Genomic DNA, 25,527 nt, shown 5'->3' on the forward strand with positions numbered 1-25,527 from the left:
CAAATTAGATTTAAAGTCAATTAAACTCGACGTACAACTTTTATTTCAAACGTACCTTCTCGCTATATTTTTCGCGTACGTATAAATATAGGTAAATCCGATCAATAAATTTGCTAAACACAAATGCATCAACATATTCGTATACAGATACGTATGGACACATAGTAGAAATAGCAATATTCTCATCACTGGAAACCTATCTTCCTTCCGAATCAAACGTTGTCCAAAGGAAAATACCAACTAAAATACACCGTACACGACGTAAAAAATGAATACAGGGTATATATCCGAAGTGGAACAAGTACATCGATAGAACGTCAAATACTGCCAAGATACATTCCCGACGAAGGAGGCAAGGATTTTAAGGGACTGCAGGAAATCTGTAGACGAAAAGCTGGGCCAAAGCTCTCTCTCGGAGGAGTTGGCGAAAAAACCTCTTGCGGGAGCACATTAACAAATACCATTCGACCTGGTTTCGTCTTCGTCGAGCCGGAGAAACGGCCAATAATCCAGCTAAATCTCCATACAACTGTTAACAGCTCCGTCTGACCGATCGTACAGTCGGTGGAAGCGATACACTGAGATTTTCAATGTAACAGTTTCCTCGTCCAATAATCCTCAGTTCACCTTTACAGTCAATTTTTGCTGGAAAATTGATCTCTTAAAATTGATGATCCTTGATCGTACAGTCGGTAGAAGCGATACACTGAAATTTTCAAAGTGTTAGTTTCCTTCAATGTATTAGTATAGTAGTTCTCAGTTCACTTTTTGAGCATTCTTTTTAAATTTTTTAATTTTGCTATGCTACTTTCGTAGAAAGTGGACGATACGATCTTACACGGAAAGATTGGTGAGATGTAACACGAAGATCTGTGATGATGGAATATAAAGACACGACGCAACCGTTGCGTCTTTGTATTTATGAGTTTCGGTGCTATTAAGATAGAATTAGGATTGAATAAAATTAGATTGAAGAAGATAAAAAAGCGATGAACAGTGATCGTCGTCTAGAGAGGCTTCTGACAAAAATGTAAATGTACAAGTGGAATAACCGCATCTTTTTCACTGACTGTACCCGTCTATCGCGAGTCGAAGAAAGGTTGGCTGGCAGAATCTCGGCAAGAGGGTCAGAGCAGGGAAAAGGGCGACGTTGAAAGTTCGTGAAAGGATATCCACGGACTGGTTTTCATTTGAATATCGGGGAAAGGTCTGTAACAGATAATATGTTATATATTGTGTCCTACTATGTGCTACGATATTGTAGCAGTTAAGCTTACATCTTATCGTCCGATGAAGAGAGTTCGCTGAGCTATAGATGGGAAAGTCATGCAGCGAAATGGTGCACGTGTTATTCAATAGGACGATACTTCTAAGAATTCCATCATATCTCAGCCATATAAAATTCTAAGCACTCGTGTCAATCGATGAAACGTTAATTCTATGAGGGATGGTAATTAATAATTTTAATAATTCTGGTAATAGAAAAAATATTGCCATCAAATTTATCTGAAATTTTTCTGTAAAATTTACGGTGATAGCATTGACTATTGAGTCAAAATAATCACATCGAACTTTCTAGTGTTACAACCATTTTATATTATCGATCTAAAATTCTTTATTAATCATCCACAAGCCTTGGTAATGCCTTCACATTGAAATCTTGCTCTATCGCCAATTTTTTTTAAAATTCGCTCGTAAATTACCGTCGCAAAGATCAAGTCGAAACTATATTCGCGCGAATCGATAAAACATTAACTCTACGAAAAATGGTAATTAATAACTCAAGTAATTCTATGATAAAGTATCGCTAGCAAGTTTGTGTTAAATTTCGCTATAAATTTACGGTAATAGCACGGAGCAATTTTCGTTAACGGGGGCGAAGATAATCATAGTGGTCATTTTAATACTAAAACCATTTTATATCGCCGTGCTAAAATTCCTCGCCCACCATCCACAAGCCTTCTTCGACCCTCCATCTTCAAATCTTCCTCCACCACCAATTTTCTTTAAAGTTCGATCACCACTCACCCTCGCAAAATTCAAACCAAGGCTACACTACTCATGTCACTCGATGAAACACTGGTTCTACGAAAATACATACCTCTGAATTCCACTTAAATTCCGCTACAAACTCGCGGCAACAACACTACCCTAATTTAACTAATTGCGTTTTAACTAATCTAGAAAATTTTCAATAATCTTCACGAACGAGTCCTGACAATTCCAGTAGCGAATCCAGTGTCAGTTCTTCCCGGTACCAAAACAATTTCATGCTAGCGATGTGAAAATTCCTCGCCAACCATCTACGACTCATCCTCGACCCTCCGTCGTCGGATCTTCCTCCATCAGCCATCTTCCCTGTAATTCGATCACCACATCGGTCTTGCAAAATTCGAACGAAAGGCAGTCCGCTGGCGCGAAGGAACGCGGCAATTAATCCTGATCCCTGGCGGAAACAGGCGGAATTTCTTCTCCGCGAGTCTCGCGGAAGAGACGAGGTGGTCGATGAAAATGGAAAATTCGGCGACTAGGAAATGAGAATGCCCGCGGCTGCCGGGTAATAACGCCTCCGAAGACGATGAGGCGGAAGTTTCGGAAATGGAAAGGGCCAGGGGCGGAAGGGTAGGGGGTTGGCTAGGGGTGCATCGTCGGAAGGGGCTTGGGTATTGATTTACGGCGCGGAATTTCGGCTGATTACACGTGGCAACCCCCGAAAAAAAAGAATGAAAGGAAAGAAAAAAGAAAAGAAAGAGATCGACAGAGCCGCCGATATGGAGGCCGCGAACGAGTTGTATAACGGGACCGCCGTCTCGAGTGCAGACCCTTCGCGCTCCAGCGAGCTCATCTCGTTTCGCGTCGGATAATTTGAATTAAGTCGGAAGAACCGGCTGCCCTCGTTGAATACGTACACCTGCCTTTTATCGTTGTAGCTGCGGTCGTTGCGAATTTCGCCACGGGATCATACAGAATCGCATCTTCTTTTCGAAAGCTCGTGCGTGAAGATCGCGTTTGAACACGCCTGTAGACTACGTTCGATATAATTTTGTGTTTTGCGATGTATCGGTTGGTTGGTTGACTCGAAATGTACAGAACATTGGTGATATTTATATAATTCTTCAATTTTACATTTAGTTTGAAACGCTCCAAACGTTGGCCTTCGTCGATATTTTCATTTTACAATTTTTTATTACCCATCTCGTTGAGACATACGTTCTATGTAAAACTGATAAAAGGGAATAATAACAGTGGATGTGGTAATTGTACCAAGAGAATTTACATAAATATTGTAGAAATTTACACGGCTAAATATTCACAATTTAGTATAACGTTAATTATGCTAAATAAACTGCCTATCTCCAGTACTCATCGAATTATTTCTCTTGCTCTTCCTCTTCGTTACTATTGCCCGCGAATTACCACCTTCATTTGTATTACAATGAAGTAAAACATCCACGTTGTAATCCATTTTCTGCTCAATTCAGACGAATCTTACATTTTATCTGTGGAGCTCCCTACAAAATCTAAAGTTTTAACAACGTTCTTCATAGTCTAGAAAAAGGTTAATGTTCAGTGTAGCAGGAATTCTCTTTCTGCTTTAATTCATAAAAATTCCCCCTCGAAAGGTCAAGAAAAATCTTTTTGTTTAAACGTCTTTGGTGTAACGTGTGTATGTACGTGTATTAGGTATGATCTTATCGAAGTCTAGTCCTTTATCTTTATCTTATATTGTACATTAAAGCAGTTCGTGTAATTTATGCTCTAATTCATATTTGTATCGTATATCTGTAAAATAAATCTATAAAAGAATTTTATTTCAAATGTGAAATGTGAAAATCGACGATAAACATCGGCCTTGCGCCTACTGAAATATCCATTATCCACTGGCTGGACTAATTTGACGAAGTCCGAGAAATGCGAGGAAACTTGGAAACTATGAATTTTCAATTTATGCATGTTGACAGTTCACCATATGATTACACGATCGCTTGCATACAATTTCTCGTTGCTTTGCTAAATGCAAATGGTTGCAAGGCTTTGCATCAGATTATCCAATCGATGACAATGAATACCAACGATGATGGTTCCGTCGGATTTGCAAGATTTAGCCACAGATTGCTGTGGCTAAATATATGATTTATCGTTTCATCGACTACCGAGACAACTTTAATTCCGGACTTTATTCCTCTGTTCGATAATTGCTCCAGTTAATCGCAACTTATCGATGATAATCTTATTCTTGAATTCACATCGATACCGCGTCAGAAAAATTATCCAGCGTCGTCCAATGACTTCTACGTATCAATTTTGTCACTTCTTTCTCTCTTTCTCTTTGTGACATTTATTTGTCAGATTAAAACCAAGCAATTGTCACCATCAACCTACTGTACGTAATCTTTAATTTCTCTCCAATTTCTCTGAATCGTAGAGTGAAATTTTTTATTAAACGTATAACGCGATTAGATTCTACATTCTTATCGCAGATACATGCAGTATCATCTTGAATTATCTTTCGCTTACAAGTGACGTCACCTTTTCCCCTTCGTTATCTTTGCTTCACATTGACTCGCGGATTCCTATGCACCGGCTGCGTCCACAAATCTAACGTATCGTCTAATCTAAGATCACGATGAACATATGCGCACCTGCTACCTATCATACGTCATACACGTGTCACGAGACGCGTATCTCCGTGTGATAGCAGCCTAAAGCGGCCGTAAGAGAGTCGCGTAAAGCCAGGATGATCCCTTCTTTTCTTTCTCTCTGGCTGCGAAACTCACCTTGTGTACAAAGAACTTGCGAAGAGCGGCGGCATTCAGCGAATGAAAGCAGCCTCCGACCAACGAATCCCCGTAATTAACATTCTTATTTGCCGTAGGCTCGGCTGTTCCGCTAGATGACGGAAGTTCACCGAGGAACCGGACGAAGAAGCCGAGCGATATTGTCCGCGGAAGAGGTCGATTAGATAATTAACCGACATGAAGGACCGGTTCCCAGTGGATCTTCCCTGTTCTTTCGGCGAGCATCAGCTCCGCTCCGAGGATTCCTCTCCACTGTCTCGCGACGCCATTGTATCCGGAACGTGGCCTTTTCTCCCTACCAGGTTTAATTAAAACTGGCCAGGGAGAACGAGTCTGTTTATTTTTCACCGTTTATAGATCGACGCAGATTCACCCGGTTACTCGAAGCTTTTCAGACGCTCCACGGTCGCTCTGCCACGTGAGGAACTAATCGGCTGAAACGGCACACAGGCTAAAAAGAGCAGCGTCATATGGTGAGGCGAAAAGGCCACTCGTTCGACGAAGATTTTGGGCGCCTGTTAAGGTTGGGGGTTGTTCAGCGAGGGTTTGAACTTTTCAAGTGTGTGAAAGGCGAATGGATATTAGAGTGGAGGATCGCTTTTGTGGGAATGGAGATTTTCTGAATCTGATCCACGCGGAGACTAAATTTAAAGAACAGTGTCAGGTGAAAGGATCACTTGCTCGATCAACATCCTTCGGGTTACGTAGTTAGGGTTGAAGAGTCGTTTGGTAAGTGGGTTTCGGGCTAGTTCGAACCGGAAAGTATGAAACGTGGGAAAGGTGAATGGAAGCCATGTAGAAAGTGGAGGATTGTTTTTATGGGAATGCGAGTTTTCTGAATGTAATCGAAATCGAGTCTCAATTTAAAGAACAAAGTCAGGTAAGAAGATCACTCGCTTGACGAAAATTTTTCCAAACACGAAGTTGGCATCGAAAAGTTGTTTGGTAAGTGGAAAAGGTTTCCGGTTTAATTCGAACATGAAACGAAATGAAAATTATTTTTGTGGGAATGGATGTTTTCTGCCAACACTTCCTGTTAGTCTCTCCTCGAATATTTAATATTTCAATAAGCAATTTACAAGCAATAAAAGAAAATTAATTTTAACAAATTCCATACATTTTTGTAGACGATAAACGAACAATTTTACAGCGATCATAGAAGACTGAATATTTTTGCGTAACATTGAGAAGATGATTTAAAGACGCGCGAGATATTCAGCGAACGAAAGTAAAAATTACGCTCGAATTTAATTTGTGACTTGATAAAGATTGAATTATTTGAAATGAATAGAAAAGATTTCCGATATCCGATGCTGCTGCTGAATTTATTAGAAAGAAAGAGCCGGGGTTTCGTACTTACTACGTACTTCTTTTCTTCGAGGTGCTCTGTATTCAAGAAACTGCCGCTGAATCGTTATTATTGCGCGTCTTCTAACAAGTGAACTCTTCCTAAGTGAACTTGTCGAAGAGGTAATTAGATCTCCAGGAACAATGGGGAAGCCTTGAAATTCTTCGGTGTAATTCTAACAGATTCTGTTAAAGAAAAGTTCCGATGCTACGAAACTAAAGATAATATCCGAAATTCCATAAGTTGTTCCGAATCGGCTCCAAACAGATAAATGTTGTGCACCGTGTACTTAGCAAAACTCAAAGTTCACATTAAACAAAGTTATTTATATATCAGAAAGAAAGAAAGAGAGAGAGAGAGGGGGAGAGAGGAGGAACGGAAAAGAATTTCATTAAAAATATACCGAAAACAGATGCACGTATCTTTAAAGCTTCTCTTTTGTGAAAAATATTTCTTTGTTAATTGTAACAGAATTCTGTAAAACAAAGTAATGAAAAATATTTACGGATGCATGCGAAACTTCGAGATATAAAATTTTCCCTAGCCCAGAGGTATATCTACATGTTACAGTTACTTTTTACCGACGTGTAAAACAAAAGTAATTTGCATTCGAGCGTTTAAGTCTACGTTTAGCAAGCGAGCAATAATCTACGCTTCTCGTTCGAGCTACAAAATAGGAAAAATGTGTTCCGTTCCCTCTGTCTTTAATATTAATTTCAACAGAAAAATTCTCTTCTTTAGAAGGATTTAATTATAATAAAATTTTGTCTCCTTCCCTATACGGTACGTTCATCTCTTTCATTTTTCAAACGCTAATCCGGAATAATGGGATAGGTTGAATTAAAATGGCTTGCTCTCGCCTCGACAGCATCTTATTTATCACGATCTAATTTCCGCTAATTTACTCGTAAGCTCGCATTTAAATTTGTTAAGCACTTAAACGCCACCATAATTTTTTCAACGATGCAATACGACGCAATCCCCATACACTTTTATTACGATCGTTCCGAATTTATTATAACTTTAGCGTTTATGATAATTTCCCGTTATCAATTATCCAGTAAACAATATTTCAAGCGTATGAAAATATCATTATTTCAAATATTCAAGAGTTTAATCGAGTTTCATTTCAAATGAATTCCCTGCAGCGCAATATAAGACAAATAATTATTCGAAATATCGAAAAATAACTGCAACTTTTATCATTAATTTTCCATAACGAAATAATATAACGATGAATGTATAATTTGAAATGAAATTTTCAAATCAATCACTTGTTCGAGCCTGCTAAGCTTGACTGTTATTCCTACGCAAAATGTCCCTAGATCTTCGATATTGCTTTTGATTACAGATGCTACGTTGCATCGTAATTCACGCGTTTCGTGCGTGCATTATACTAGGATTAATTACGCAGATGTTTCCATTAAACGACGTGCGACAGAATATCAGATCCCGTGATCCATATTAAACGTCGTGCTAGGGAATTTTTCAGGGAAGCGCCGACTGAATAAACGCGGCTCGCTCTTTATTAGTAATTACACGCATGCACAACATTTGATCGGCAAAGCATTACGTGCCTGGCGATGTTAATACGCGTTTCACTCAGCTCGATATCGACCTCGTGTTAACCCAATTTCGAATCGAGTTTTCTCGTTTATGAAATAGTGAATTTATCGAGCGATCGGAAAAGTTACTAAAATGACGTTCGTGAAATAAGCCCGGTTTTACATTACGCGAAAAACGATATTTAAGATCGTTTAAGGGGGATTATTGATCACGTAAAATACAGGTATTCAAATATCTCAAGCATGAAAAATCCAATACGCGCAATAAAATTAATATTTACGATATTGTACCGTGTACACTTTGTCCAAAAGTAGTGTAGGATCTTTATTACTTATTAGTTCATTTCAAATGGATTAAACAGGTGTTGGTTAAACATGAAACCATGGTTGTTTAACGTGAACTAAATACAATAACGTACTATAATTTAGACAACTAAATAGTTAATTTGCAACTCTCGTCACCACGGTTCCAACGCTCTCTCTCTCTCTCTCTCTCTCTCTCGCGGACCACATTCTCTCGACAACGCAATTCGCACTCTCTGACTTCTCAACTAACACTGACTGTTAATTCGTCTTTCTCCCTTAGCATCCCTTTGTCTTTTCGACACTTGGGTTTTCTCGCGATATTGTTTATGGTTCACCCGGTATCTCTTAGGCCTTTCGTCCACGATACTACAGTAGAAAATCTATGAAAGCAATAGAAATGATAAATAATCGGTTAAAAGACAACGAAAATATTTCTGTTGCTTTTAAAGAATTAGAATTTTAGTCAAGCTGCAGCAGCAAGTATTCAGAAATCTATGTAGTTGTTAATAAAAATGTATTTTTAAACAACAGCAGAGGTTTGTTAAATTTAAACGTCATCCTTTTTGCACGAACTTTTAACTCCAAGCAGAGAACTTTTTTATTCTTTTTTCTAGAGCGGATACTGTTAAATAAAACTGGCTATATACAGTTTGTATTTCGTTCTGACTAATCGTTCTGACTTCTATACAATTACATTTAAATATATGAATATCGATTAAATTTCCAGTTATTTAAATAGACTGATTTAAAACAGTCTCCCTGTGATAGCTAATAAATCATATGATGAAGGTTAAACAACTAGAATTAAAGAGTACAGTAGTTTTCTGCTAATATTCGAACAACAGGTTTAATTGTAAAACCTTCCATACGTTACTCTTCACAATTAATCTCCATATTTTAAATGAATTTCCTAAATAAAAAAAGAAAAATAAATAAAATAAAATAAAAAATTCCTAAAGTTGAAGATCAGATTGAAGATCTATAAACTGCAACAAGTAATTTCTCTCACTTCCAATGAAAATTTAATTTATCAACTTCTCTCGTTAAAAACAGAATTTGTATTCTGCCTTTATTCGGAAAAAATCAACGTGCACGTGAAATTTAAAGAAATTTCGAGATCTTTTGGCGAACCATACTCGATCGAGTCCTCTTCTTCGCTTCTCGGAGGTTTATTTAACTCGATGGGAATCGAATTTAGTCGCATGCCTCCGGAACGTTTGTTTGATTCAAACCATATCGAATTCTTCCGTAATTCACGACGATCCGTTTAATGGGGAGAAAATTGAATTTCTCTGTAGTTTCTGGAAGACCAGTTTTCGCTCGTACGATATCGTTCAGTTTTACCGAAATTGGGGTTCTTTTAATTCCGTTCTTTTTTTTTTAGATTGTCGAATTCTTCCATTTTGGAGAACCGAGTCACTTTCATTCGACGAGAAGTTGAAGAATTTGAAGAAGAAGATCCACTTAAAATCTTAATGTATTATTGATATAAATATTTACGAATGAAGATGGACGTTACGTGGAAAAATTCGACGGTATGTGGCATTTTTGTTCAGGAAAAATGAAAAAGCCATTACATATGAATTTTCAGTTGAGTAGATAAAACACTTACCAGGATAACTCGATATTCTTCTTGTACGACAAAGATATCTGAAAGAAGAAAAGGGAAAAGTTGTACTAATTTTTGTAAAAAAGTAGTCAAACCATATTAATTTACATAATCACGTATCTATCTATTTCCAGTAGAAATATTTCGTTTATTTCTTCTCATTTTTAAAATACTTTTATTCTGTACGCTGTTTGTCTGAGAAATTCTTCCAGGTTTCAATATCGATACTCTACTAATTTTTTAAAATTATCTCGACATCTTTTTCTTTTCAAAAGTCTGAAATATTTAATTAAAATTGTACTTTAACTGTCTTCCCATAATTTTTAATTCACGAAAGAGATTTAAACATGCGTTCGAAAAGATTGCATTCGACGTTAAACAGCGGAGAGAGAATCGTCCTCCTTTCGCGTGCCCTTTACTTCCTTATTTTGGCTAACGAAGTACACGTTGCCCAGAAACCTAATCGCTTTAACGAACAAAAAGAGACCAACTGCAGGTTCTCAGTCGGTAAACATTTTCGTCGTGTTTCTTTGTGAAAAAGTGCCGCGTTTCCACGCGTCTGGTTTGTTCTTTTCGCGACATTGTTTACTTTAGTTTTCCAACAATTCGTTTTTGTGTTTCGTGATTCGAATGAAGAAAAGAAAGAGAGAAATTGAAGTAAAAAACGAGGAGAAATAGAGAAAAGGATAAACGGGGAAGACAGAAAAGGAAAAAAGAGCGGAGGAAAACAATAGTTTGGCGAAAGCGTCGATACGAAATTGAACAGGAAATTTCGCGGGCGAGCAACTCGGTGGTAAACGTGGCTCGTTTTACATCGAACAGGAAATCGAAGTTATCGAGTTTTCTCTCGCGGTAACAACCGTTTCGATAATCCGGCGGGCGCGGGGCACGAGGATGAAAAGGAAAGAACGAAAAAAAGAATGGGAATTCGATCGACAATAAACGCGAAACAGCTCGAATCTCGACTAACGAATTTCAATTCGCTGAAAAAACACCACGTGTGTTTAATCTGACGATTTCTGTTCCGCTTGCCAAAAAATTCCCGCAAGTCCGAGCGTGGTCGAGGACAGCTCTTTGCTGAATCAAAAATCTTGAAAAATAAAATACACGAAAGTTTATAACGTGTTAGAAAAAGAAAAAAAGAAAGAAAAGTGTTTTTAAGCGATTTGACGTACAAATTAAATATAGGTTTGATATATATATTTTTATGGCGTTAATCAACATCAAAATTGGAAAATACAGAGATGCGAGAATTTATCCGGACAGTGGACTATTACGAAGATACAAATTTTTATCTCTATAACTTGAGGAGAGGAAATATTATTAAATGTTGTCACGAGTGTTTTACTTTTGACATTTTCTAGATTTTCGCATACCATGGACTGTCACTCAAAAGTTTGCAGCATCGTCTTCGAAAGAGACAAACTTTTTCGTAAATTTTCTCGATGAATAAGAGTATTATCGTTAGACTGCGGACATTTATAAACATTCACGTTTTCGAGAAAGTAAAATCTCCATGGAGAATTATTTTTCCTGCCAAATATTAATAGAAAGAACCTTCAACATTTTATATGTTTCTTCGTTAATATTCGTATTACAGTTTGCACTTCTCAATTTCTTCTCAATGCATGAGATATCTATTACTTAGGAAGTCGTGGTTTCCTTTGAAATCCTAACACGTTGCAAACATTGTCCAGAAATGCGTAAATTATAATAATAATATTATAATAATACAATTATTATAATAATCTAGTAATTATTCAATAATAAATAAGAGAGAAATAAATAGGGGAAAAGGTTGATCCCAGGAAAATGTAAGAATGACGTAGGATTTGCAAAATGAATTTCATCATCGTCGGTAGAATATCAAGGATTTGGCAATGCAAAACCAGACGACGATTTACGCGCGCATCAAAAAGCCCCGAAACAAAGGCGGGGGGAGGTAGGAGGGGCACGCACGCGCGTGGAATTTGGCACAATCAATAAACGGCATTTGGCAGTGGGCGAGTTTGATTCAAAATTGCAAGACCACCGACGACGCTTCCGGTTCCTCAAACGCAAGATTTACGCGCGAGACGCCGCATAGCGCCATCATCGCCACTCTATTCTCGCCTCGAGATGATGCGCTGTTGAGCGAGTTTGTCGTTCCTTTGGTCACATTTCAAATAATTATGCAACATCATTGCCGAACTGTATTTGTTCAGCGTGACTCTAATGGACATGACGATATTCTTCTCGCGTTATGTATACTTTTTGTTGGCGAACGTTAACCCACTGGGAAATTTCGGCAAAAAGACAAATTTTCAACAACAATTTTTCCATTTCCACGTTGATTAATTTTCGATACAATTAAGAATCTAGCAATTAGTGTGCAGTTCCAGTATCGGGACCAACACCGAATTCCCCCAGCGCATTTCACAGATAAATATACAATAACAACTAATAACAGATAAATAAAATAAACAACTAATAGCAACAAGATGAATAAAATAAAATATACAGAACGTATATCTACGGCGTCAAAATTCGATAAAATATACAGAACGTATAATATATACGTTGGCCGAACTAAAAGGGTTCACACAATATTGGGTCGTATAATATATTTAAACTCTAATATACTTCGACACACGACATATTTGAACTTTAATTTACCATTTAATTTAACAAAACAATATGTAGATTATTTACGCATTATGCATTATTTCATCGCTCGATGCTTAATTACGTTGTAACCCTTCCTTAAGAAAAAGCTTGCTGTTCACGGTGGCTCAAGTATCATATCTTCCACGTGTTGCATAATATGGCACATATTGTTACATATATAACGATAGAAAATGGTTAGCAGGCAATCGAAGCGGCTTTTAGAATGCGTCACGTGCTTGTGACGTTTGGCAGCAGCTGTGGAAAGCAACTAGTGCGTCACACGTGTGTGACGCATGGTAGCGAAAAGGTTAAATAACGCACAAATCCGATCTTCGTTGTAAATCGCACAAAATATGCATATCCAATAAGTTGGAAATCGCATCAGCCAACTCTTGTCCTCGTCTTACCACGATCACTTACGTAAAAGTATGGCGACAGAACGCGATTAATTAAACTTGCGCCAATTATTTCAAAGTGACTGGATGCAGCTTCCTAATGCCATGCTGCACAAAGTGTGTTCGAAGGGACCTGGTTGTTGAAATCCTCCATTCGTTCGAGCCGGCAGTCAAAGAATTGTTTCAGGGAGAAAAGGAATTGGACAGCGATGGAATAAAGACACGGCAGGCCAGACGGAATTGTTCGCGAATTACTGAGATTACTCGAGGAATCAAGGGGGTGGAACAGGGTGGCCGAGGATCTCAAATCCGACAAAGTACCAAGAATCGAAAAATTCACCTGTCCAGCGAAATTTTCATCAACGAAAACTACAAGGGAGAATGTTGGTTTAGATGACACTATCTATACACATAGACACACTCCGGGACAAAAATGAGCAGACAGGTGGTAGTTGAATATAAATATCGATCAAGTTTCGTTAAATGTACGTCTTGTTTACGCAAAAATGTCAACATTATCTTCGATTATTTATTAAACAATTTATACAGGGTGGTTGGTAACTGGTGGTACAAGCGGAAAGGGGGTGATTCTATGCGAAAAAAGAAGTCGAAAATATAGAATAAAAATTTTTCGTTTGAGGCTTTGTTTTCGAGAAAATCGACTTTGAATTTTCGTTCGGTACGCGTCCACTTTATCACGTCTCGTTATAACGGATCTCACTGTAGATCGTTGTCTCGATGGAAAAATTAAAAAAAAATTAAAAAAAAAAATTTTTTTTATTCTATATTTTCGACTACTTTTTTCGCGTAGAATAACCCCCTTTCCGCTTGTACCAACCACCCTGTATATACTGTATAGTATACTCTAAAAATATACGAAACCCATTTCAGCAGATGATTGTAGATTTAAAAACGATAAAGTTTCATATAGACACGTGGTCCGGCTGCTTGCGTTTACGAGATGTAACCAAATTGCTGTTCTGACTTTGTGTTATCTAAATACAATTACAGAAGATGCTTCAAATGATCATTTTGCATTTCAAGACAACCCGGTAGGAGTCTTGTCATGGATCCGGTTACGCTCCGTATAGTTGCCGGTGTTTCCCAAGTTTGTTGGGAAGCTTCTTCGATTCCGAACCTTAGAATTTCAACGTTTCCGATCGATCTATTTACGCTCTATTTGCACTATTTGTATATTCGTTATACATATCTCATAAACGAAGACGAATACGGCATACGTTTACGCGAACTATTTTCAATATTCTTAGATGTAGGATCATTTGGCAAAGTGGGTCATGCTAGTGCTAGTTCGACTACATTTCATTGGTATCTCTACTTTCATTACCTGTTCATTTATTTTTATTTCCGACTGTATATAGCACGTGGTACGGAGCATTTGTATTATTTGGTGATTTTTCCAAGGTGAAAAAAGAGAAGAAATAACGATGGCCATTAGTTGGTCGTAAAATTCAGAGAATACGAGAGAAAGTCTCGAGGGGCACAGAAGATTGTTTTTCTGTCGAACGCCGTCGGAAATGAAGAGTTCCACGGACCTTGGACTCTTTAACGCACTCAGATAAACGTGGAATGATGTAAAAAAAAATATATATCGAATAGAGAAATTGTAGTTTTACCGTGAAAATAAATTTGCACACGATTTTTTTTTTCTTTCCTTCGTTAAACATTGGTCTCGTTGAGCGTATTTAACTTCAACGAATATTTGTTGCTAGAGGAAGTCAAAATATCTATGAAGATTGATATTTCAATCTTCATCAGCAAGGAACGAATAATATATTCGTTTTCTTTATCAGATATAATTAATATCACATTTCTGACATCTATTTGACGCTAATTAATATAATCTAGACGAGTGTCGATCAATATCAGTGGTAATTGTGAACAAAAACATATCAAATTACGTAACACGTACATTTTGCATAACCGCAATAATCGTACAGTATACTAATTATTAGTTACATATGTTTCAGCCTAAACATTTACTAAGTCGCTAATTATCAATATGTAGGTAACGATACATTGTATCTATTAATCATTCTCGTCGAATACAATTGAAGTTTATAAAAATTCTTCCCACGAAGAATCTTCCCAGCGTCGTATTTCTCTTGTACCAAACCAGCTCTTAACCAAACACGTTCAAACTTTATGTTTTTCTTGAAAACGAGGCTTCGATAGGAAAAATTCCATCTCACGATCTTCACTTATTTTCGCACGTACAATAACCTCCTGCTAATTGTTTACTCGTATCTCAGCTTTTACAGTTGAAGCATACTCGATCAATTTTCCAACTCGATTTCCTCAGAAACTAGGCGTCATGTGAACAAATTTTACTCCGTGTCTTCGACATATTTTTTCAATCTACAAAACCCAATCTTTCCCTTAATTACGGACCACCCTGTATACGCAAGGAACAGACGAAACTTTGCATCTAAAATCTTTGGAACAACACGCGAGGGAGGAAATGAGAAACGCGTCGCAAATCACGTTGCAACGTTTGCCAACGCTCGTTGCTGTTACAGGTCTGCCGATTTTTCCAACGGCGTGACAGCAGGTGGACGACAAATCATATGCAACGAACGAAGCGATCGAACGTTGCCAGGCGCGTGTAAAAATCCAGCGAGAGATAATCGAGAGTCTGTATGGGGTGGCGACCGGCCGCTTCCAGAGCCGGCAATTTTTATTCGAAGGGGCGAGCACGGTAAAATGCGATTGGGACGCCCGAGGATATTTACGCGGCAAGATGTCACAGGAAGTCGGTGTACATTTGAATTCGCCGGAGCTTCTCCGGATTTATATTGCGATTCCACGTCGCCGAAACGAAATGTCCTTCCGCAAGACCCTGGCTATCGCTTTTTAAACTGTTCGGGACGACAAGCTCGTTTGAATCGGGCTGCTTTGGATATATGGAAATGATTCTTCGTTTGTTTCGTCGAATATTTAAGAATTATTGGAATGTTTGAAAATTATTGGAATTATTAAAATTTCAATTTCACCGAGATATCGAGAACGAAGAAATTGCGGTTCTTCGGATATTTGCAAATGATTTTTCATATGTTTAGAGCGTATTGAAAAGCGATTCTTGTGAAAATTATTAGATCATTTTAGGATTATTGAAACGATGCCAAAGTTATTGGAATTGCAACCATTGCTTCTTATACTTTCGATTATATTAAAGAAGTTCGATATTTTAAAGAAACGGATGGAAATGTTCAAAGGCGTAAGAAATCTCTGTTGAGAATTGATTTTTTAGTAGAAATGAATTTTCCCATGAATTTGAAGTATTATCTTTCGCAAAGATTACGAAACTTTTTGAAATAGGATGCTTGGGAAATTGAAAGCAAAAAAAAAAAAAAAAAAGAGGAAAGAACAGACTCTGTTTCAATAGATCAGAAGTATCGTTTCGACAAATTTCTCAGAATTAGGCATTTTTGTCGGTTTTAAAGATCTTCACGGTAATAAACGCGTAATTAAATAATTCATCGAATAAAGAATAAAATATACGAAGAAATATCGCAATTTCTTTACAAATTTTTTTTTTCAATTATTTCGCCGAGCCTATCTGATCCTTTCACTGAAAGTTAGAGCACAAAGTTTGATCGCACGCGAAACTTGTCATAAATTCGTCTGTCGTACTCCTAGAACGTGGCAACTTTGTACGCGATATTTTCGGCGATTTTCAGACTGAATCGTGTAGGAATTCCACCTCGAGACTGGGTATGAGAATCACTTTCGTTGAAGAAGAATCGTCTCGAAGAAAAGAGCGAAAATATGTGGAAAGATAAAGCAACGCGGAGAATATTGCTAGCTGTACTTTAAAAAGCAGTATTTCCAGAAATAGAGAATAAAGCGACGCACCTAGTTCCTTTTTCTGAATAACAAACGAACTACGTTTTATAAAATTGACAAATATAAAATCTAGAACTCGGAGAATTGTAGTAATTACTCGCAGAAATATCAAGTAATATATTGTCGAATTATTATGAACGTAATATCCGTCGAATTATATGATACGATAAATAAACACGTGGACGTAAAATCCATATGAAAATACAGATTTCAATAAATAATATTAATAAGATCGATAAAATCCGAAACTTTCTGAAACGTTTGCTTACGAGCAACAACATTTTATTCAATATCGTACAAGCAGCTTTCTCCAACGTGTTCATTTCTCCTCTTTGCTTTGGAAATTTTAATCTCGAACAGCAACTTCAATTTTCCAAAGAACTTTGGCTGTAACGTAAACAGAAAATGCAGATAACACAACGAAAGATAAATTTTCGCCGGGAACAGGCAAGTTCTTTAATTATGATGAATAATTAATCTACATGATTAAGGAAAAGTTGGTGCACGTTTAGCTCGTAAACAATCGAAAAAATCTCGGTTATTAGTCATCGGGAAAAAGCGTGGGAGGGAAAAGTTTGAAAGTGAAGGAACTCAGTTGGGGAAGAAAGTTTCACGAGCTCTCGAGATAGAGAACCGGTGTCTGTTTCCTAGTTTCCTGCTGCTAAATGACAGACATTTTCGAGTGAATTAAACGTAGTCTCCCTTTAAATAGCGGCTTTTGCCGCGAGTTCTTCGCGCCTTGTTAAGATCTCATTTCCCAGACTGAAACGTGCAAGATTATAAAAATATGTACGTACTGTATTCGTGTTAATTTCTACCAGATACAATTTTTAATTTCATTCTATTTGTTTCTATTGCACCTCATAATTTTTACTTATTTATTCTTGGAAGTAAAATCCATTCGTTAGTACTGTTTCTCAGTTGAACAGAAAATAATTTGTTACTCGATAATATCAATATCTAAATTAATAAGAAATAAATTTCGTCGCTTCTACACTTTCCTCGCACGGATAAATCTCATCCTCTCGGTTTCGACGATTTCACGACGAATAAAAGGATCGTTGGATTTGTGATTCGTAAAATTCATTTACGTAGAATATTGCTTCATTGTCGAAATTTGATCAGATAGCATTGTATTTCAATTTAAATCACAATATGCCTATGAGAATTTATACATAGGGTGTCCAATAATCACTGATACATAATAAAACGAAAAAGCACGACGAATAAACCGATACTATTTTTATCCGTATTTATACTATCTCGGTTTGCAGATATGTCATTTTATAAATCGATTTAATAAATTTATCAGAAATCGGAAAAAATTGGAAATTTCCTGCCCTACGACGTACCAATATCGCTTGTTTGCGGATGAAATCAAACGTGAATAATCATATCGAAACACGTACGATAGATATATCGATTCAATCTACTCGCATCAAATATAATACTCAACTTTGAACGGGAAAATTTTCAAGCAAAGGGTTAAACATAGATGTTATGCGAGAAAAATTCACGTGGTTGTTAGCCGGCGAAGGAGATCCGAGGAAAAATCAACAGAAAACTCGACACAGGCATCCACGCGATCACCGACACCTCGCAGTAGTTGGTAATTCTGTTTGCACGGCAAATCTTTCCCGTTACAAGTTCGAATTCGTTTCGGAGCATGCGAATTTAGTCTCTTTGGAGGGTAAATTGCGAATTCAAAGTTTCTCGCGAGTTTCGTGCCACTTGCGCCACGGGGACAGCCCGCCACCTTCTCCGCTTAACATTTTCCACGGCTATAAAACGAGAAACCGCGTTTTCTATTTAAAGTATCGGTCCGGAAACTGTTGACTTTTTCGTTTGTTCGAAATGAAATTCCACGCGAAGAAAGATGGTCGCTACATTATGGAGTTTATCGAACTTTAATACGTCGATGGTCGCAATGGCCATTTGTAACCACCCACGTTACTAAATTTCTTCGAACGATTCAAGTAAGATAAATTTCAGTTGTAACGGGCTGAACAATTTTCAACAACGTGAATCATTTACCTAACATCGCCGAACTTGCATCTTTCACACTCTCATTTTCGATTAAGAATTACCATAGCACTCGAGTGTCTCTGTTGTTTTTGAAGATATGCAAGAACTTTGTTAACAAAAGTTGTTCAGTATAAGATTATAGTCTTGTCTATACGAAATTTTGTTCATAAAGTTGCCTCGTGTCTCCAAAAGCAACGAATTATTTAATTACTTTTTTTATTGAAATACCATACTTAACTCGAACAAGACTGACTAAAATTGGAAACAGAAAAATGTATCAACCAGCCACCATTTCTTCTATAATTCCATCTTCAATCACTGTTTTTACTGACTTTTTTTACTGAAAAACTATAATTAACTCGAACAAGAATGACTAAAATTGGAAACAGAAAAATGTATTAACTTGCCACCATTTCTTCTATAATTCGATCTTCAATCACTGTTTTAATAGATAAACTATAACCCGACGATTTTAATTAACGAACAAATAATATCGCTTATATATACAACGAATAATAATTTTGCTGTGAAAATTCAGGATCTTTTTTCATAACCTGCCTTGCATACGCCGAGCGTTTAAAACGCGTTTTATTGAAGCGATAGATTTTCGATACGCGACTTTCCTCTCCATAGGAGAGAATGTGTATCATGCTCGCACACTTTGAAAGCACGTTAACGTTCAGGAGGGGCTGCCTCCTTTTGTGATTTTTTTTTTTTTTTCAAGCGCGTGTCTTTGTGTCGTGTGTTTCAAAGCTCTGACCATAAGCGGGGGCTTGAAACGAGGGGTTCCGACTGAAAGGTCTGATGAAATATGTCTATACATGGAGAAAGTGTTGTGCCGGAACCAAAAACATGCAGAGTGACGTAATATTTTCACGAATGTATTTTTCTTACGTTCAATTATATCATTCTACGTTGAAAATCCTTTCTAGATCAAAGTTTCCATCGAAGAACCAAATTCCAAAGTCTCCTTTGAATATAATTCTTCGATAAGAATTCTTTATATTCGATTATATATTCTATGTTCGAAATTCCTTTCAAACTAAATTCTCTACACTCGACGTTTCCTCTGAATCTAACTCTTCGATAAGAATTCTTTATATTCGATTCTATATTCTATGTTCGAAAATTTTTTTCAAATTTATATTCTCCACGTTCAAAGGTTTCTTTGAATCTGATTCTTCGACAAAAACTTTGCTTTTATTTATTTCTTTACCAGTTTAGTATAAAATGATCCTATTAATAATAAAGTCGTTAGTGGCCATCGAAATCAATACACGATTACACGTTTACAAGAGCAAACGATATTTTGTTACACGGAATCGAGTAGGTTTATCCGTTTGATAAAAAGTCAATCGCGTTACGAAAACTTTCAAAATCATTTGGGTTAAACTTCATATCGGCTTCCATGTTGCAATTATTTCTTTCAAGTGAAAATTTAGGACAGTCCAGAGGAATGTGTAGTATGGTCGTTGATGATTCGTAAAATTGACATTCGGATGGTGGTCGTTTTGTAAATTTTCTTTAGATTGTACTCTTCATATTTAAAACTTCAGCTTCTGAACATTTCAGCTCCTCTCGTATTTCGCGCCTTTTCAGTAAAGTTATCCTCATACAGGATGATTACGAAATAATGATTCAATATTTTTGATCGAAAGACGAGAAAATAAAGGATGACACAAAGAAATAACAGAAACTTCAGTTTTCTCGGCTGTTTAAAATTATTGTAGACAGGAATTTTAATCCAAGAAGAGTAGTTAGCATACAATATAAGTACACTATTTTGTTGATTCAATCTACATTTAGTATTCTTCGATCGATATTCAATTTTTTCGTATTATTCATACAATCCAAACTTTCCATTCGACCAATTCTTTAGTCAAGAAATATTTCCTTATTCGATATTCTTCACTCCAATCCTCTTTCATTTACCAATAAATATTCCTTCAAATAATCCATACTTACTCTTCATTCATATAAACACTCTTTCCATGATAGCTACAAGAACTTCAATTTTCTCGACTGTTTAAAATTGTTGTAGACGGGAATTTTAATCCAAGAAGAGTAGTTAGCATACAATATAAGTACACTATTTTGTTGATTCAGTATACATTTAGTATTCTTCGATCGATATTCAATTTTTTCGTATTATTCATACAATCCAAACTTTCCATTCGACCAATTCTTTAGTCAAGAAATATTTCCTTATTCGATATTCTTCACTCCAATCCTCTTTCATTTACCAATAAATATTCCTTCATATAATCCATACTCTTTACTTATATAAACACTCTTTTCATGATAGTTGCAAGATTAAACACTTCACATATAAACGAGGCAAGATAATCTTCGTATCTGAATAGGAAGAACATACTTTTGCCGTATCGTTGATGAGTTGGAAATCGAGACGAAGCATCCGTTTTGCTCGATCATATTGAATTCATTCGTCGTAATTATACGATTTAACAAGATCCACCGGTATCGAGATCACGGTTGCGCAATTTATTCACTTTGAAGTGCACGCAGAAACCAGTCCAATAGAGATATCGGAGCCAAGTGTTTCTCTCTCGGGTATCTGCACACCAGACAAGAATGTAGCCCATCAGGATTTGATGGTATCATGCCACGGGAAGGTCCTTGGCTTAGTATCTACGCAAGTACTTGGAATATTCAAGCATTTGGAACTCAAGCCGCGTAAAAATCGTCTTTTCAAGTGTATTCGACCGTATTCGCAAATTACACGTCGTTGTACTTGAAATTCAATTTGAGCATTTCGAAAACATTGAATTGTCTCGTTGTAATCGTCCAAGTTGGTTCGATTTCGACGACTCACTCGAATCATTTCGAGTCGCTTGGAAATTCGCAGCGAGTTATGATAGTTAATGATTTATCGATACGGTGAAATCTTAGTGAAAAATCGAATGTAGAATCTTATAGAAATATTAAAAAGCAATTCATAGAAAAGCTTGCGAGTAGTGACGAAAATGGGAATAAAGCTATTTTTGCTTGAAAATGTTAGAAACTGTGAAATCCTAAGGGAGTAACAAATAGAAATAGAAATAAATAAATTAAAATGGTAGTTCGATATACCACAAGTTCATTCTTTTTACAAACATTCGCAATGAATTTCGATCATTGTTACGATCGTAGCAACTTGAATGCAAAGTTATTCGAAAAGATTAGACTCTTTCCAAGTGCCTCTGAATAATCAAACTATTTCGAAATTCATGATATTCGACTTGCTTTGAATATTTAAACGGAGTTCAGCTTAGCTCGTTCCCCTAAACTACTTGGACACTTCCACTTTGGTTCGCGTTCAAGACGAGAAATACGATGGCCATAGATGCGGCAAGACGAAACGTCGCTTAATAATAAATGTTACTTAGCTCCTTGTAACCTAAATTTCCTGCCATGACACATAATGTTGCGAGAACACAGGTGACACTATCTGAGAGCATGATACTTAAAAAATGTATCTTTTATAAGACCGAACATTGCTACCACAGCAAGCGGAAAATTCTTCTTCGAAGAAATTTCATTGAATATTTTCGACGTTGAATAAAATAGCGATATCGTATAGCGACAAAGAGATCGATGTAACTGGGAAATAGGAATAAACTTTCGAATAGACTATGGGCCTAAAGTACAAATAAATTATTAGTCATTGTTATATTATTATATTTTCAATGTAAAATGAATCAGGTAATGAAAAATTACAGAGTAATAAATTTGAATAGATAAGTACGTCTTGTAGCTACAAAAGCAATATAAAACTTTTCATTCTTTTTACAGATACAATACGCGAAAATCTGGTTAGAAGTATGCAGCATTAAACGGTTAAACTCATACGGATCGTTGTTACAACTTTCGCACGATGATATATTCTCTCACACTGATTCTACTTATCACACATTTTTCTTTCTTTCAGCAAATATAATCCATCCTTTTTGGTGAAGACAGGAATTGTTTTTCGATACGATTAGACTGCGGAGTTTCATTTATTAAAATGTAAATAACATAGAGAAATATGCAAAACATGCAAAGTAAAATATTTATTACAATTGTTAACAAATAAAGTAATCTAAGGAATTAAACCCTTGATACCTATCATTTCCACTGATTTGGCAAACATAAGTAAACGAACCTTAACGATTAATAACGCGAATAATAATAAATCGAAAGGAAGACAAGAAAATACTCAATTTTTCGTGCAAGTTCAAGACGCTCGATTAAATTATAATTAAAATTTTATTAACTCGCAACTATTCGAAGGAACATCACCTTAGTCCTGAAGGTGACTTAGGAGGTGAATTCGTGGAATAAACGTGTCATGATGGGGAAGAGAAACTGAATATGGCGAAGCTGGTCTCGCGACGATAAATAAAATTCATCGGGAACACCACCGTTATCCTTTAATCGTCTCTGACCAGCGAGATAAATACTCGTTTGTCAAAGGAAATGTTACGTTAGTAGGCTAAAAGCCACTCTCAGGGATTGGCAATTAGGTAACGGGCCGCGGTAATTGATCACCACTGAAATTCCAGCTCGAGGACGGTTCTGCAGCAACGGATCGACCATCGCAATCGCTGAGATAGATTACTGACCTGGCTAAGGTGCGTCAGCGATCGATCTGACAAAGCAGATTTCGCCAAGGTGCAATAATATCGTTTTCGAGTAAATGCGGCGAGACCGAAATTGGCCAAAGCAGTTAACTAAATAATAGAATAGAATTTTCCAAGAATTTCGAGTGATTCAGATTGGCTAGCGATCACGAGGTTGTGGCCAAAAGCCATGCGTTGTATAGTATTAATAGTAGAGTTTTTTAGCTGCCTCGGTTTTCGGCATGGCGGATATCTCTGATTATAGCTTTGAATCTTTCGATAAATCGTTTTCGATTAATCGTCGTTTATCCGTCGTATGATCGTTGTAATTGGATCGTGGATTTTTATGTATTTGTACGTAGGAGAAAGATGAAGAGAATGTAAAGATGAAGAGATGTAAAGATGAAGAGAATGTAATATACCAGGAACGTAGAGTATAGTACTTGGTGTAATATCTAGTAGGTAAAAGAATTTCCTATTTAGGTCTCATCTTTTCGATTACGTTCGCAAGAATACGAATTTGATCGAATATCTACAGTGTAGCTATGAGGAATATTACGACCAGTGTGATTACGGTGTATTTGTTACGAAGACAGCATTATAAAATGATATAAATGTGTTTGAAAATGACTTTGCTTTATGGAAGAGTAATCTGTAGACTGGAGATTTTTACGCATTTGTAGGAAATCGAGAAATATCAAAATGTATACAACGTAAAACAAAATACTGGTTAGAATAATTAAAGACTGAAATAAGATTTAAGTACGTTGATAAAAATGTGAATTTACGTAAACATCGCAAGTCTAGTAATTTGCAAAAGATGTAACTAATTGGAACAGATTAAATTCATCTGTATAAAGAATTGGAATAGAATTTAGATATACTGAAGATTATAAACTGGTAAACAAGGATTAGATATTTTCCAACGATTGCGTGTGTTCCTTTTCGTTACATGATTTTGTTACGTGATGTATCATTTGAAAGATAATAATCTGAAGAATGTTCATTCGAAGATACTCTATCAGAACGAACGCTTTAAAAATTTCTTATCGAGACATGTAATTACATGTGATGAAATTTTACATTACCGCAGTATAGACGCGACCACATGATCAATAATCTGAAAACGACCATATCATTCAGCCTATCAACCACCACAACTGATTAGTATTGAAATTTCAATTTGAGGACAGCCAACACTCGACCAGGATTATGGACGCGCGGTGAATGTTGTATTCCATAGCTGGTGCACCAGTAAGTGTATTAAACCATCTCGCTTCCATAGCTACATACCAAATACCATAATATTGTAATCACGAACATCGTTACCGTCTTGAGTTTATAAAATTTAATCTCTTCGTTGGTCATTCAAATTCACATAAAACTACGATTATGATAAATTCATAAATATTTTACACTACGAACTACTTTTGCTTGGTATAAAATTAAAAGCGGTTTCGAATTGAAGAATTGAATATCTAATGATTTACTGTATCTAAATTTTTAAAGATTGTTATTCGTATTATTACGCTTTGAGTTATCTAGCAATTTTAATATTAAGCTTAGTTGGAATACAGCATAGCAGCTTATTCACATAACAATGTGTCCGAATAGGAGAGTTATATAACAGAAGTCCTACTTTAACTTTAACAGGGACACGTACAGTGGGTTAAAAGGGATTCAGTTTCTTTAGCAACATATTCCACGTTAAACTATACAAGCTACACTTGAAATAATAGAAATATTCTCTATCTCACAGGAATACCATACTTAAACAATCATTCTTCAAACATTTCATACATAGAATAGCTAAACTTCACTCTTAAGAGGAATTTTTAATGATTGTACCATGAAATGAACAAGTATTCTTACATATCTCTCAGATGGAGGTCTGGGATAGAAGAGTTCATAAAGAAAGAATCCTCTACATAAGAAATCTTACACAATGACGAATCTTTCTATCAGCTTCCACGTACATTTCATTTTCACAATACAAAATATTTGTAGTCTCGCGAAAGTATCGCCAAATTATACTGTTGAGAATTGTGGATCTTAATAGCCGAAATAATGGTATAGGAATACTAAATTTACACTTGCAATTAATATTAGGATAATTATATATTTATTTGACGAACGATTTCTAAGATATTCATCGATACACACTTGCACGTGTCTCAACACTTTCTTCCATACCCGACTATTAACCGACTGAACAGTTTACATTCATCTGTTTTCGACATAGAAATCCTTCAACGATTTCAATCAAAAACACTAAGATTCTTAATAGATGCACCTTGGTATGTCACCAACGAGACAATCCACCGCGACCTCAAGATACCCACAGTCGAAGAAGAAATATACAAGTTCAG

General features: G+C 36.4%; 1 protein-coding gene across 4 annotated transcripts in view; it reads right to left on the minus strand.

The window, feature by feature from the left end:
• The window catches only part of mub (poly(rC)-binding protein mub), a 229,576-nt gene that overhangs the window by 112,334 nt on the left and 91,715 nt on the right, over positions 1-25,527 (minus strand). For 3 of the 4 annotated variants that reach the window (XM_069122428.1, XM_069122422.1, XM_069122427.1), the window contains exon 3: positions 9,631-9,668. The exons of the other annotated variant lie outside the window; for it this stretch is intronic. The gene's annotated coding sequence lies outside the window, so the exon portion shown is untranslated. The remainder of the gene's footprint in view (positions 1-9,630; positions 9,669-25,527) is intronic. 4 annotated transcript variants of the gene reach the window in all.

The sequence above is a fragment of the Bombus flavifrons genome, chromosome 10 (assembly GCF_040668555.2).
Source record: "Bombus flavifrons isolate JBK064 chromosome 10, iyBomFlav1_principal, whole genome shotgun sequence".
NCBI lineage: Eukaryota > Metazoa > Arthropoda > Insecta > Hymenoptera > Apidae > Bombus > Bombus flavifrons.